The following is a 13,821-nucleotide window of genomic DNA, read 5'->3' on the forward strand; positions in this document are numbered from 1 at the left end:
GGAGATACATATTGTGTTGTTATCTCCATTTTGGATTTTTTAGAATTCTAACAGAACTTAAACATTCCTTGAGGAAAGCACTTTGCATCTGCAAGTTTTACATGACAATAGAATTGGGGAAATTCCTGAAGCAAATGTGTTAACTTTGGTGATGTTCTCATGGATATTTGCATGCAAACAACAACCCCCCCCCCATGCTATGTAATACTTTTGCTGTCCATTTTGAGAGAGGTTAGTGAAGTGTAAACAAAGAGTAGAATTTTCTCTGAGGAGAAATATAAACCCTCTCTCTTGAATTATTGTTACTATGAAAACATAAACAGCTTCAGAATAGGGCCTTCTCTGCATCTTTCTAGGATGGTTCCTTCCCCAAGAGAGGCTTGCTGTATGTAGAAAGGGGAGTGATGGAGATCTCAGAATATCACCACATGGCTTCATTGAACATAGTCTTCCTTTCAGGAAATAAACTTCTGTACATAAAGTGCATGAAAGTGTTATGGAAGTGAATCATATCCATCTGCATAACCCAATTATATGACCATGATCTATAAAATTAGAAGGGGCTTTCCAAATCTCTGTTTTTTATGTCACAGACATGCATTTGTTCATTTGAAGTGGCGGGTGGCGCTGTGGGTTAAAGCCTCAGCGCCTAGGGCTTGCCGATCGTAAGGTCGGCGGTTCGAATCCCCGTGGCGGGGTGCGCTCCCGCTGTTCGGTCCCAGCGCCTGCCAACCTAGCAGTTCGAAAGCACTCTCGGGTGCAAGTAGATAAATAGGGACCGCTTACCAGCGGGAAGGTAAACGGCGTTCTGTGTGCGGCTCTGGCTCGCCAGAGCAGCGATGTCACGCTGGCCACGTGACCCGGAAGTGTCTTCGGACAGCGCTGGCCCCCAGCCTCTTTGAGTGAGATGGGCGCACAACCCTAGAGTCTGTCAAGACTGGCCCGTACGGGCAGGGGTACCTTTACCTTTGCCTTTATCCTGAGGTAGTACTTCCTTGTAAGGGATGTTGCAGTTTCCCAGCACTTAAGGAAGAATAGATTGTCGGGGAAATGTGATTCTGTTCCCACCCATCCTCTTCATCTACCATTAAATTGCTGATGTTATTGTTGTTGTTGTTTAGTTGTGTACGACTCTTCATGACCCCATGGACCAGAGCATGCCAGGCACTCCTGTCTAATAATGATTGCCAAATGGAAGGTAGTTGTGCACCACTGGATAGTGGTTAAGAGGTGAATGGTGATGATCAGTCATATGAATCTCTGTCATCCTTGTACTTTTATTATTCTCTTTTTGGAATTGTTTGCTGTATGACTGCCCCTGTGTTTTCCATCTCAGGTGCTGGTTTGCACATCCATGCCTTTGCCTTTACTATGAACTGCTTGTATTGGGTCTTCCCTTCAACTTCTGCTAGTTAACTGGGTGAAAATCCCTTCCCTTTCTCAGTACACAGACATATTGTTAGACTTTGAAAATGGAGAGCAAACTGCAGCCTGGTTGCCTCCTTGCTGCAAGGCTGTTGCAAGATGAATGAATGAACCACATTTGATGCCATGGCTATTACCGTACATAATAAAATGCAATCAGTGGATTAATCTTCTTGGAGTACTTCAGAGCATGTGGTTATAATGCGCATAGTTGCAGGATCAGCGCCTTGTTTGAGTGGCGCCACAACAGTGCTGCACTTGTGGCTGCCACCCTGGTGGGCCCCATGAGCTTAACACATGGTAGGAGGATGGGTGGCAGTAAACATCCAGCAGCAGTGGAGATGAGCAATGGCACACAACCCAGAGCTCTGGTAGGAAGCACCTGGTGAGGTTCCTATAGCTTCCAAAATGCCACTGGATCCTACATTGGGGTCCAGAGGCATTCTTTAAAATTGATGTGGCATTTGCAGCCATGTCACTCAGTGCATCTCTTGAAATTATGGGTCATTAGAAACATTTTTAAAGAGGCCATCTTCAGTAGTGGGCTCCGGCATTTTGCTTTTACTTTCTCCACACTGAATTTGCATCATTTGCATCTAAAATATTCAGATGACTCAAACAAGTATAATTCATTTATGCTGTTTATGAATTGGCCCCAAATGCAAATTATATTCTATAAAATGCAGTGCATTTTCTTCCATATATATGACTTTGATGTCCCTTTTGGCTTATCTACAGAGGCATTTTACTGCACAGATTTTCTGCCTAATCATAACCTGGATTCCTCTGTCTGCGGCTTGTGTGGGAATCTGGCTTCAACAACACTGGTGACAAAATAATGCTGATAACCTGGTGGTCTTGTTGATGGGAATGTGTGCTTCCTGTGGGGGGATGTTTTTTACTTAACAGGAAGACACCGCTTCTGCATAGCTGTGATTTGAGTCGGGTGAATGTTGGCAGGTTTGTGTGAAGCAGAAGTTGGAACTGGATTAGAAAGTTCATTCAGAAGTGTGCAGTGGTGTTGACAGAAAGACAGGGTCACTCTTAGTCTCTTTGCCCATTGTGTCACGCTCTTGTGGCCCAGTGTAGCGAGGAAGTATGAAGTTACACAAACAAAAACAACTGGCAATTTAGAAACTGCTTTCCCATCTAATTAGGCCTTCCTTTCTGAAGAAGGTTGGAGTGAGGGAAGTATTCAGATGTGTTTTCAGATTAAGGAAAATATACAAGGTACCATTTTGTTTCATTCCATTTTTGTTATAATGGAGTCCACAAGTTTCAGCTGAGATCTGACCCAGATAATATGTGGAAAAAGGAATACAGCGTAGTCACTACCTCAAAAATGTGTGTGCAGTCTGAATAGACAAGATGGACAGAGGAGGTAGAAGGTAGACAGAATAATTTGCCAACAGTGCACAAGCTTATTGGGGTAGACGCAAGAGGAGAATAAATCACTATTATTGGTTAATCTGTGCCATTAAAAAAATATTGAAGCTGCAGAGGGGTAAAGTACAGCTCATCTTAATTTATTTGACATAGTTCAGATTAAGATAAAAAGAATGAACTACGGTAACTTCACTGGGATAACCAATGAGCCATGGGATTGCCCCACAGCAGGGGTGGCCAGCTCCCAAGAGACAGTGATCTACCTCCTTTTGGGGGGTGGGTTCAGGTCAAAGTTGTTGAGGAAAGGCCAGGTTTCATTGGGGGAACAAACGGCATCACTGAGTAAACTCCATCTTCCATTCTGCAGATCAGGCAACAATGGAGGGCGGAGCGATGGGGCATGGCCGGATTCTATTTTATGTATGCTAAGGAAAGGGACCCAACGATTGACCACGATCTGCCAAAACCTCCTGGGGATCTAACAGTAAATCCCGATGTACATGTTGGAAATCTCTGCCCTACAGGAAGTAGAACAAATTTACTGAGTTTGGGCTTGGAGGTCAACTATCTGATCTTGAATTGGTGTGGATCAGTCAGTTTTGGCTAGTTCATCTTCTGCTTTTTGTAGGTCAGTGTTAAGAGGATAGTGTTGGAATTGGTAGGTAATTGAACTGATGATGATAATGGTAGGTGTGGATATGGAAATGTAAATGTAAGGCAAGCTGTGGAGACAAAAGTGGTGCAATCTGTTTATGAACAGAAAATAGTATTTTTTTCTATTCATCTGGGCATCTATAAATTTTATGCCTGATAGTCACATATATTTAAGAACCAGAAAACTTGTACAGAATTTGACTACTCACTGGGGTAAAGATGCAAATCTTGTTGTGGCATTTCCTAGATTGCATATGGAATAACAGGCACTAAGTGATGTGTTTGTAGTTTGACTCTGGATTTATGCTGCACTGGAACTTCCTTTTAATTTCTTAAGGCTGCCACTTCTATGTTACAGTCCCAATAGGGAAGCTACTAGAACTACTTCTGCATGGCCGTGCTTTTTGCTGGTGTCTGCCAAGAATGTCTGGTGTTGGTATGTAAATTCCGATGAGCCTGTTGCATACAGTAGGGATGCTTACAGATTTTACATCCTGAGTAAGAAGGCCTACTATGAGATGAGATAGCAAGTTTTGGGAGCCTTGACATTTTGAATCAATACTAGGGCCCCGTTCAAACAAATATGTGGGTGTTTTGGGAACATGTGGGGTGCATAGTGAATGATTATTGTGAGAACCAGATTTTCTGTGTGAACGCTGGTCACACCATTGCTGCAATTTGTGTGGTTGTTGTGACCTGAAAAATATGGCTTCATGAACAATTAGGTTCTTCCTGCCACTTCTTCAGACAATACCTCAGCTTTAGCATGGAGGTGATCTCTGTATGTTTCCTAGATTTTGTGCCATAGCCTAAAACTTCTTTTACGTGAACCTGTGGAAGAAGAATGAATGTGGCTGAAGCCTCTTCTGTGGCCTGTAGGTGAGGCAAAATTCTCAAAATGTGAGAATGTGCTATTGGGCTGCCCTTATGAAGCGTGCAGATGCCTCTGTGGTGACGGTGGATCCTCTTCCTCTTATTCTGTAATATTTTTGCTTTTTGTTGGTATTGTGGTATTCTTGGGTAAGAAATAACAAAATGCCATCAGTTGCAGAGAATAGTCTTTCTTCTACATATTATATGGACGGCAGGGAAGACTGAATTTTAAAACAAAGGAAATTAGACCCATATGTGAGGACTAGGACCACTTCCCCCCTCCCATTTCTACATGACAGCGTACATTACTTAGTTGCATATTACATAATTACTTTGCTTACTTCCTGTAACAACAAAGCATGAACTGACTGCAAGTAATGTTTAGCAGTGTGGCAGAAGGCAAACCCATTTTGTCTCTCTCTTCTCAAACTGCCTAGTGTATAGATATGCAATATCAAAAGCTGAACCTGAGAGTTAACACTGCAAACTCCAGTTTTGCATTAATGTACAATTTGCTTCCAGACACAATTTGCTTGTGTCCTGCTAAGTTGCAAGTCAAATTTTTTTAACAGTGCTTAGCTTCTTTGTATGCAAATCCAGGAACTTTGGAGACCTTTGACTGCGCTTAAATTCCTCACAAGTTCAAAGGATGTGCTGTATCCTGCAGAACCTACTTTGCATAGCACCTGTAAGCTTACTACATCATATCTAGTGTGGCACTATGAATACAAAAGCAATATTGCTTTATTTATTTTTAAGCCTCCTTTGCATGACAATGGTCTTATGCTGCTTCTGTTTTGAAAGATCAAAATAGATAGAGCTTCTTGCTTCTGACTGAGTGGGTGTCAGAAGGGAATATGCTTCATTTAGAGAATGTCACAAGCAAATGAGCAAACTCCTAGCCCAAACTGTCACCTACAGCCCATGCATAAATATTTACAGATAATGGTAAGGAGCTTATTTTGTGAAAATAAGTTTACAGTCATTGTACCACATACAATGAGAATTAAGGGAAGTTCTGTCTATTTAATTTTTAACACCTGCTAGCCTTTGCCCCTTTGTGTATTGTCATCCTGAATGTTGTTATTGGTTGATAAGAGACCCTTTGTTTTCTTTCCTCTTTCAGTAAAAGCCCAGAAGGTAATTGTTAGTGGTACATGGACATGTTTGGGTGCTGTATTTAGAGCATAAAGACCATGGTTTCAGTCAAATGTGCACAAAGTGTAACACAGAATGCAATTTCATTTTACTCCTTCATTGATGCTTATACTGTATTACAGATTTGATTTTTGCAGGTGAAAGCCATTGTGCATACTATAAGTCCAGTACAGAACTCAGATTTGTTAATTTCAAGTGTGTTGCCTTGAAATGAAGTCTGCTTTCTGGCAACTTGTTTTATTGAGTATTCATTTTGATTGGTTTGCACAGTTTGAGGGGACATTATATGACACCCACTGCTTGCTCATTCCAATTTGTTTGCAGGGAAGTTATATGATGCTGCGGCAAATAGCTGTTATCTCACATCTTTTCCTTACTTCAAAAAGTCTTATTTGTTGCACAAAGTGCCATGTCCATTTTAATTAGGAAACGTGAACTTGATCGTATGATACTTCACTGTTATAGGTATCACTGGAATGAATTGGGAGTGGTTGGCTCAGCACTGTGCGACTCTGATCAAGTTCATGCTTTGATCAAGTGTTTCAGTCCGTTGATTTCTTCATTGGGTTGCAGCTATCAGGGAAGTGGATTGTTGGTAGGATGGAAGCAGGAAGGAGACTCTCCCACCCCCTGGTTGGAAGCAATGCTAGAGTTAAGGTAGGAGGAAGTACAGTGGGCTTCTGAAATGGTGAACAAATACCGCTTTATCGTGAGGACTACAGTGGCTGGCTAAACGTGATTAATAAGCCACTATTATATTTTCCTAGGTAAATGGTAGGTTTTTGAAAAAAAGAAACTTTGGGCATTTAAATTAGATTGCCAGTGCCTTTCTTCCTTTGTAGATATGGCTTGGTTGCAAAGGAGATTTTTCCTTTGCAGCTGTGGCTTGAACTTGACCATGCCTGACACCATAGATGATGGCATGAGCTGGAGAGGTAACTGTGGTTTGCCCCAAATGGCCTGGCTAGGAGTTGGGATAGATGACCCTTGTAGGTTCCTTCCAGCTCTACAATTCTACGATTAGGCCCATAGCCCAGAATTTTTCTACCACTGCACTATACCAAAGGGAGCACATGCATTCACAGGAAATAAATGTTGTGATTTCTTTGGACCTTTGAAATTTCTTTGCTTGTCCCTGACCTGGAAATTGAGTTCAGTCAAGTGGGCATAATAATATAAAGTAGGAGCAAGCAAATAATTTCTAGTTGTGCAGGAAAAAAAGTCTCATTGAAAAGCAGGAATTCCCATCTAGAATACAGCATATTGTAACAAAGGGATGAGGAGGAAGAGGTGCAGTATGGTTTCTACAAACTGAGTTTAAGCATGCTTGTTTCTTGGATTAAATGCAAATATTTTTAGCATGGAAGGAAGATTCTTTCTTGTATGCTAAATCTGGATAAATAATTTTAGATGTTCTGTTCTAACATCTGGTGTGCATTGCTTCTGTTCAGTCCCCCACCCCACCCCCAGCTTGCATGCTGTGGCATCTTAGAAAGCTAGCACAGTCATTCTGTGGTTGGCTTAAATTAAATCACATGGAGCCAGCTAGAAGAATGCTGACATGCACAGTTTTCATGCTGAACACACTGAAACCACAGGCTGGAGTTAGAGAGAACTTCTCACTGTTTTGAGTCTAGACACTAGGCTGCAACATAAAAAAGAGAGAACAAAAGTGCCATCAGGCAAAGTTCTAACCACGGCAACCCCTTTTTTGAAAAATCTGAAAACTAAAAAAGAAAAGAAAGAAAAATCTGAAGCTTTTTGTTGAAACCTACAAACACTTAGGACTCCTGAAAGTAGCTATAACCAAATGGATTTTGGGTTTTCACCCCACACCTGTTTGCTACCTATTGCCAAGTGCTTATAACGGGTGGTGGGACATTCATAGTTTTCTAAAAAAATCATTTGAATGGAAGTGGGCCAGTCTCAAAATATGAAAAGTTAAATGTGCACAACAGCAATTTGCATCTTGACCACTGGTACTCTAGTCCACTTTTATTTTTAATTTTTATTAGAAATGTCCTGACATTTTGGTTTTCAGAATGATCTGGGTTTTTTAGTGCTTCATCCGAGAACAGGAGCTCGTTTTTCATGCTCCAGGTGCATAGCTTTGCTGGTGCAACAGGACTTCCATTTCCCGCTCTTCCCCTCTGCAGCACCAAAATCTGCTTGGGAGGGTCTCCTAGCCGTAGAGCTGATTTTGAGGCTACATGGGGGACAGGAGAGGAAGTTGAAGCTCTGGTGCTCTTATAGAAGCCTGTTGCGGCGTTGCGGAGCTGTAGCACTGGATATGGATCCAGTAATTTGATCATTGATTCTTCTTGCACAAATGGTAGTCAATATGTATAGCACCACAGTGAAAAGGCTGCTGTGCCAGTGTGGTGTCAGTGATGATATGTAGAAAGAAATAACTGGTTAAGAAGAATCTGTGGAAGGTTACATGTGGCCAGCCAGTCACTAGTTCCCACCAGTAAAACATTAGTACATCTAGAGTCCTGATCCTAGGTTCAAATTTACACTGAAAAAACACCAAACATTTGCACATCTATCTAAAAATAGGACCTTTCACCAGCTAGCTGGTTGGGGCACCAATGCCAACCAAAGGCTAAAAGATGCTTCTCTTCCCAACCCTATTCTTCCTTTGCTTGTGTGACTGCTTCTACCACTTCTGTCCTTTAGAGAGGGAATATTTTAATCCATGAAATCATGCTGAGATTTGCGGCCACTCTTATCTCAGCACAGTTGCAGGAGTGAAGAGAAATATTTCCCTCCACCACCATTCCAGTGAGACCCGAGCCCTCATCCTTGTCCTAATCTTGTCACTCCCAGATTCACATTCCACCAGGGTGGGAAGGGATGTTCTCTCTCTTAGTGATCATGAGAAGTGAATGTTTGAATCCTGGCCATATTTTCTGATGCCTCTTGACAGATTTGCCCAGTATTGGTTGATGTAAAATCCTGGTAAGAGAACAAGCTTCCTTCAGATTTCCTGTTGGGCTTTACTTTTCCCCAGTAACCATTCTAATTGCATACGAGGACCATTTATTTCTCCAAAGAGTTCAACATTTGGTTATTAGGTTGGGCCACTTTCCTGTAGCTTGTTCATACTCATTTGCTGCATAGTTCAGGGGTAGTCAAGTAGTGCCCACTGGATGTTGTTGAATTTCTACTCCAATCGGACTCAGCCAATTGACCAATGGCCAGAGGTGATTGGAGTGTGAATGCAGCGAATTCTGTAGGGCATGCTGGCCACCCTGGAGTAGATAATGGGTTTAAAGAAGGAGAAAAGTTAGCCAAAATAGTTGACGCAACATCATTAACTGGTTTAATGAACCTTAGGCAAAGCATAAACTATTTAAAAGTTTATTTTTTAATCCCTGATTTTATTTACATGCATCTTTATATAGTAAGAAGGGGGAGGCTGTATCTTACATATTTTCTGTTTCTCTTCTCCCCACACTCCTCAGCAACTACAGCAACACAATTTCATCAGGGATTGTTTCAGCTCGCAGCTGCATCCCCCCACTGCACCTTGAGCTTTATCATTCAGTCCCATCTGCTTCACTGGGGTAGTTATGCTAAATCAGTTTTCAATAGCCACAGGAAAACAGCATCATCTGGAACATTAGAGGAGACTTTGCCTAGTTTGTACTGTGAGGCTGGGGGCAGGGAAGGGTTTGTTTGCTTAAGGAAGCTTACCCTTTCTTTTCTGCGAACTGCTGCAGCTATACTCACCCTCTGTCTGCACCATACTTTGCAGTGGTTCTCTGTTCCAAGAAACTGCTTCCTGTTCCTTGTTCATATGGATCATATTTTGGGGGATTATCTGGTGAAGAACAAGGATAAAAATTGTCCCATTTGATGACCGAAGCATGTGATAGGATACTGATCGTTCCATTTAGTAAGTAACCTGGTGCCAGATAAATTCAGGCACATGACAGAAGGGCGCATGCTGTGTAAGGAGCATTTCCAAGCGCTGCCTTTGTGTAGCACTGCAGATAGGACCAAGTAATTGGCCATCAGTCAGCCTCTGAATTTTTCTAGTATCATGCATGAAACTTTTAGGGACTTTCAGAGTGGTTTTTGTAGTTTTTCCTCTGCTCTGAGTCACATAGGGAGCTGTGCCTTTTTGAGTTTTATGTAATGCTTAAAAAAAATCCCCACCATTGTCGTATATTTTTACCATTCATATTATCCATAGTATTTTGCTTTTCGTCATGTGACATTCTGAGTAGGTCTACCCTGTAGGAGAATCCAGTAGCATGTCTTATTGTGTCTTCAGTTCCGAAACTGATTTTCCACTTATCCGTACAAATTTATCAATTTATTTTCTACCCCCACATTTGTCAGTATAATGGCGTGATCCTGCTGTCCGCATTAACAATGAAGGGAACATTTGCTATGATCCACCTCCCTTCATTTTTCATATTAGTTTATTTATTTCATTTTTGTATAGCTTCCCATAAAACAGCCTGAAGCAACTTTTAACAATAATTTTTGTTAAAGGAAAGTCAGCACAGAAAGGAGAAACAGTAACTTGGTTTGAATTGAGGCCCTCAATACAGTACCTTGGTTGTTTATGCTATAACCAGCTGCAGCTTCTAGCAGTGTTATTTTCCCTCAACTTTCAAAACGACTCCCTTGCAGACGAAAGCTAACATTTTATTTATTTATTTGGCTCTAGATTTGCATTGTTGTCACAAAAACTAACTTTATGGTCAATAATGTTGGATGTGGCCAACTCTATAAACTCAGAGGAGCCTTTCACCCAGTTTCACACATCCAGCCACAGCTATAAGAGCTACTTGAAACTGCAACTATATGGAAGAACTCCCTATTCCATTCTAGCAACCCACCCTACGGTCTAAATCCTTTTCTTTTCTTTGCAGTTTATTGCAACTATGTGATGAGCCATTGATATCAACAAATATTTCTCTATGCCAGGCACCCCCAAACTTGGCCCTCCAGCTGTTTTGGGACTACAGTTCCCATCTTCCCTAACCACTGGTCCTGTTAGCTAGGGATGATGGGAGTTGTAGTCCCAAAACAGCTGGAGGGCTGAGTTTGGGGATGCCTTCTCTATGCAGCTGCATGCTTTTGATTCCAAGTGTAAATGGAAACTTTCACAAGCACACACTTCTCCCTTAAAATGGTAGTACCGGTATATATTTCACTTCCTCTGCAAGGGGCTTTCGAAGTTTCCCTCATTTCAAGTGCTTCTTTCCCTCATAATGGAGTTCTGTAACTGAGACGCCATGTCCTGTGGGAACAGATGCAACATGGAATCCAAATCTGCTTTTTAGAGAAGGTCTCTCACACACAGGAGTTTGCCATCTCGTTCAGAAGCATGTTGAGATGTAACACCACAGTTTGCTCTTCCTCTGGATGGCCTGAGTGATAATTTGCTTTAGAATTTATTCTCCATTCCTCCCAATTGGCTTCTCTCTTTTTTTAAGCAGTCAGCAGTAAATGAAATGGTTAATTGTGAAACCCAGGTTTTAGCATTTCATTTCCACTCTCATGGCAATTTCTTATGACTGGATTATTCCTGGAAAGGAGTAGGTTTGTACTTTCTTCCCCTGAGAGACATTATCATAACAGCACAGAAGAAAGTAAATTCATCCTGGCCCCTTCCCATAATGCAACAGTCTATTCTGTTTAGACCACAATCCATTCCTGGTTTCAAGGGTCTAGTCATAGTTTGGGTTTTTCTCAGATACTCTCTGTCTTAATCCAAAGTGTTAGTCTGAACAGTGGTGGTGGTATTTGTTTGTTATAAAATCTGCAGTGGGACTGAACTGGTTGAGTTTGGCCCTAAGAGTTAGAAGAAATCTCTCCAGAGGATGATGAAACTTCTCATCTTTTGATTTCCCTGTTGTTAACTATTAAATGGAGGAGACAGATACATGGGGAAAGTAGCCTGCTGTACAATACAGTACTAGGTTACCTTTCAAAGAATAACCCGAAGTTTTTAATAGTGAAAAGCTGACATGATTATTTGGTTTGCGAGGGAGATTTTAGTCACTCCAGTCGGCAGCTAGCCGGATGAAGCCCTTAATTTGGCTTAAATATGCAGGCTGTCTTGATTCCAAATTTTGAAGACAGGAATGTCAAGACTCTTGCCAGAGTCGTAATTCTGATAGTGAGGCTAAAAGTTCTAGTGTAGGGTGACTTGTAGGAAAGCATGAATAACAAACGTAACTTCCTTCTCTGTGCTGCTGGAGGGGGCGAGGATATGGCAACGTGTCTGTCTGCTGGGCTTGTGCCAGTGGGGTAACGGGGCTGCTGTAGAACCTATTTCCCCCTGCACCTGCTCAGTGTAGTGCAGTAGTAGCAAGCTTAGGATCTGGAAATGGGCTGTGGCCGAGGCAGAGCTGAGCCATAGACCTGTTGGATACAAAGCTGCTCTCCCACTCCTGTTTTGGGCCCCTCTGCTGTGGCAGTGGGAAGCTAGCACAGCGGGGGGGGGGGGGGAATACCCCAGCTTCCATCATGTCCAGTATAATCAACCAGAGTTTGGATGTAGTGGTCCATCTGCTGCTCCACCCCAGTGCTCCCCGTCAGGGTTAGGATTGCTCTGATAATCTTGTGGCCCCTTAATGACTAGAGTTCAGATCACAGGAGGGCATCACTAAATTGGTTGCTAAGGGTAGTAAAGGGAGATGGCTTTGCATCTGCTGGGCAGACATAAAGGTTTGCACAAACAACTTCTTCAGAATAGAGGGAGTGGGGTAGCCAGTTGTGGTGACTTAACATTTTACATGCCTAATGTCATTCCTAATGTCATGGACTAATTACATGCCTAATGTCATGGACTTGCTAGATGCCGAGGAGTGGTGGGAAGCACCATCTGGGGAACCCCCATAGAAAGAAGGGAGCAGACTCAGGAGGAGGTTCCAGAAGCTGAAGAGGTAACAGGGTTTAGTGAGTAGGAAGAGGCTGGGGCAGAGAGCAGTCCAGGCTCAGAAGGAGAAGAGGAGGGGACCCAAGAGGTAGCTATGAGGCAGGCTGCTGAAGAAGCCAGGGAAGTTTCCCTTCCTGCTGTGACCAGCTCTCCTCTCCGCTGGTCTCCCAGAATATGTGGAAAAATGAAGAGGGTGGAGTACATGGAAGCAAAATGAAGGAGCCATAGGCTGTTGGGGAAGGAACCCAGGGAGGAGCCTTAGAGAGGGGTGGGAAGGCAGGGACCTCCAGTCCTTGCAGCTGCCTCATTGGGACAAGACCTACTGGGAAGAGTTGCTGTGATCACTAGGCCTGCACCGTTCTGGTTCCTTTGAATAAAGAATTAACTTCACTGACACTGGGTGTTTTATTGCTGACCTACTCCTGACACTTAAATGCATGCATCACTGTCCATAAGTAAAACCAAGGTTTAATTTAAGCAATATTTCAACCTCTTTTTCATCTTGTTGTAAAACTGGAATTCATGTTTGGCACTAAAAAACATGTCAGGATTCTACATTAAGATGTTGCTATAAGCACAAGTTCTAACTCATTTTAATGTTGTAACCATAATCTTGCACAAATTTACTTTTGAAGTGGAAGGGCAGTCATTAAGCTTTGATCATTTTCACCCAATGACAGACAGGCCTTTGATCATTTTCGCTTTCCTGTGTCTTGTGTTTCAAACAAGTTGCTTTCCTGGATAACAGAGAAAAAGAAGACAAGGATTCAGTGATGCTATGACTCTGGGAAAGCAGTAGTAATTTGAACTCCATATCTAATGTATTGCATACTTAGATGAACAGTTTTGTGTGTTCACAGATTTTTATTTTTTGCTTTCTTAAAATTTCAGGATTTTTCTTAATTGATGTTTGGATCAGTGTTGAAGACAAAATGGAGAAATCTCATATTCAGTACATGTAATTTTCTGAATGTACTCATCTGTGGAAACTAAAATAGCTTTCTTGTGCATCCAAAATACAACACTTCAATGGGATGTTTAATTAAGCATATGTGACCCAAACCATGCAAGGGAAATCCAGGGACATTCACCTAGCTCACAACCTTCACCAGCTTGGCATCTCCAGACCTTTTGGATAATGGCTACTATCAGCAGGGAGCACAGCTGGGCACCAGGTTGGTAAAGCCTGATAGAGCTAATGAGAAGCACACTTGGATATATATCCCCATCTGGATTGTGATGGCTTATCTGGGTTCCATTGAATCGTCTGAAGAAATATTTTGATATTTATTCATCTCCATCTGGGGCAACCACTTCTACTCTACTAGTTATCTGAGGGGGTTGTATGAATTTTCTTTGTCCTACAGAAAAATGCATACTCTTGTCCTTGTGTAGTTCTTCACATTGATGTGCACAAAGGC

The 13,821-nt window shown here is 42.1% G+C and overlaps 2 protein-coding genes across 3 annotated transcripts in view; one reads left to right on the forward strand and one right to left on the reverse strand.

The window, feature by feature from the left end:
- The window catches only part of VGLL4 (vestigial like family member 4), a 94,585-nt gene that overhangs the window by 34,481 nt on the left and 46,283 nt on the right, over positions 1 to 13,821 (forward strand). The gene's annotated exons all lie outside the window — the stretch shown is intronic.
- ATG7 (autophagy related 7) overlaps positions 12,978 to 13,821 on the reverse strand; it is a 148,593-nt gene continuing 147,749 nt past the window's right edge. Inside the window, exon 19 of the mRNA XM_083429128.1 lies at positions 12,978 to 13,137. The gene's annotated coding sequence lies outside the window, so the exon portion shown is untranslated. The remainder of the gene's footprint in view (positions 13,138 to 13,821) is intronic.

Source organism: Podarcis tiliguerta (assembly GCF_965153285.1).
Source record: "Podarcis tiliguerta genome assembly, chromosome: 2".
NCBI lineage: Eukaryota > Metazoa > Chordata > Lepidosauria > Squamata > Lacertidae > Podarcis > Podarcis tiliguerta.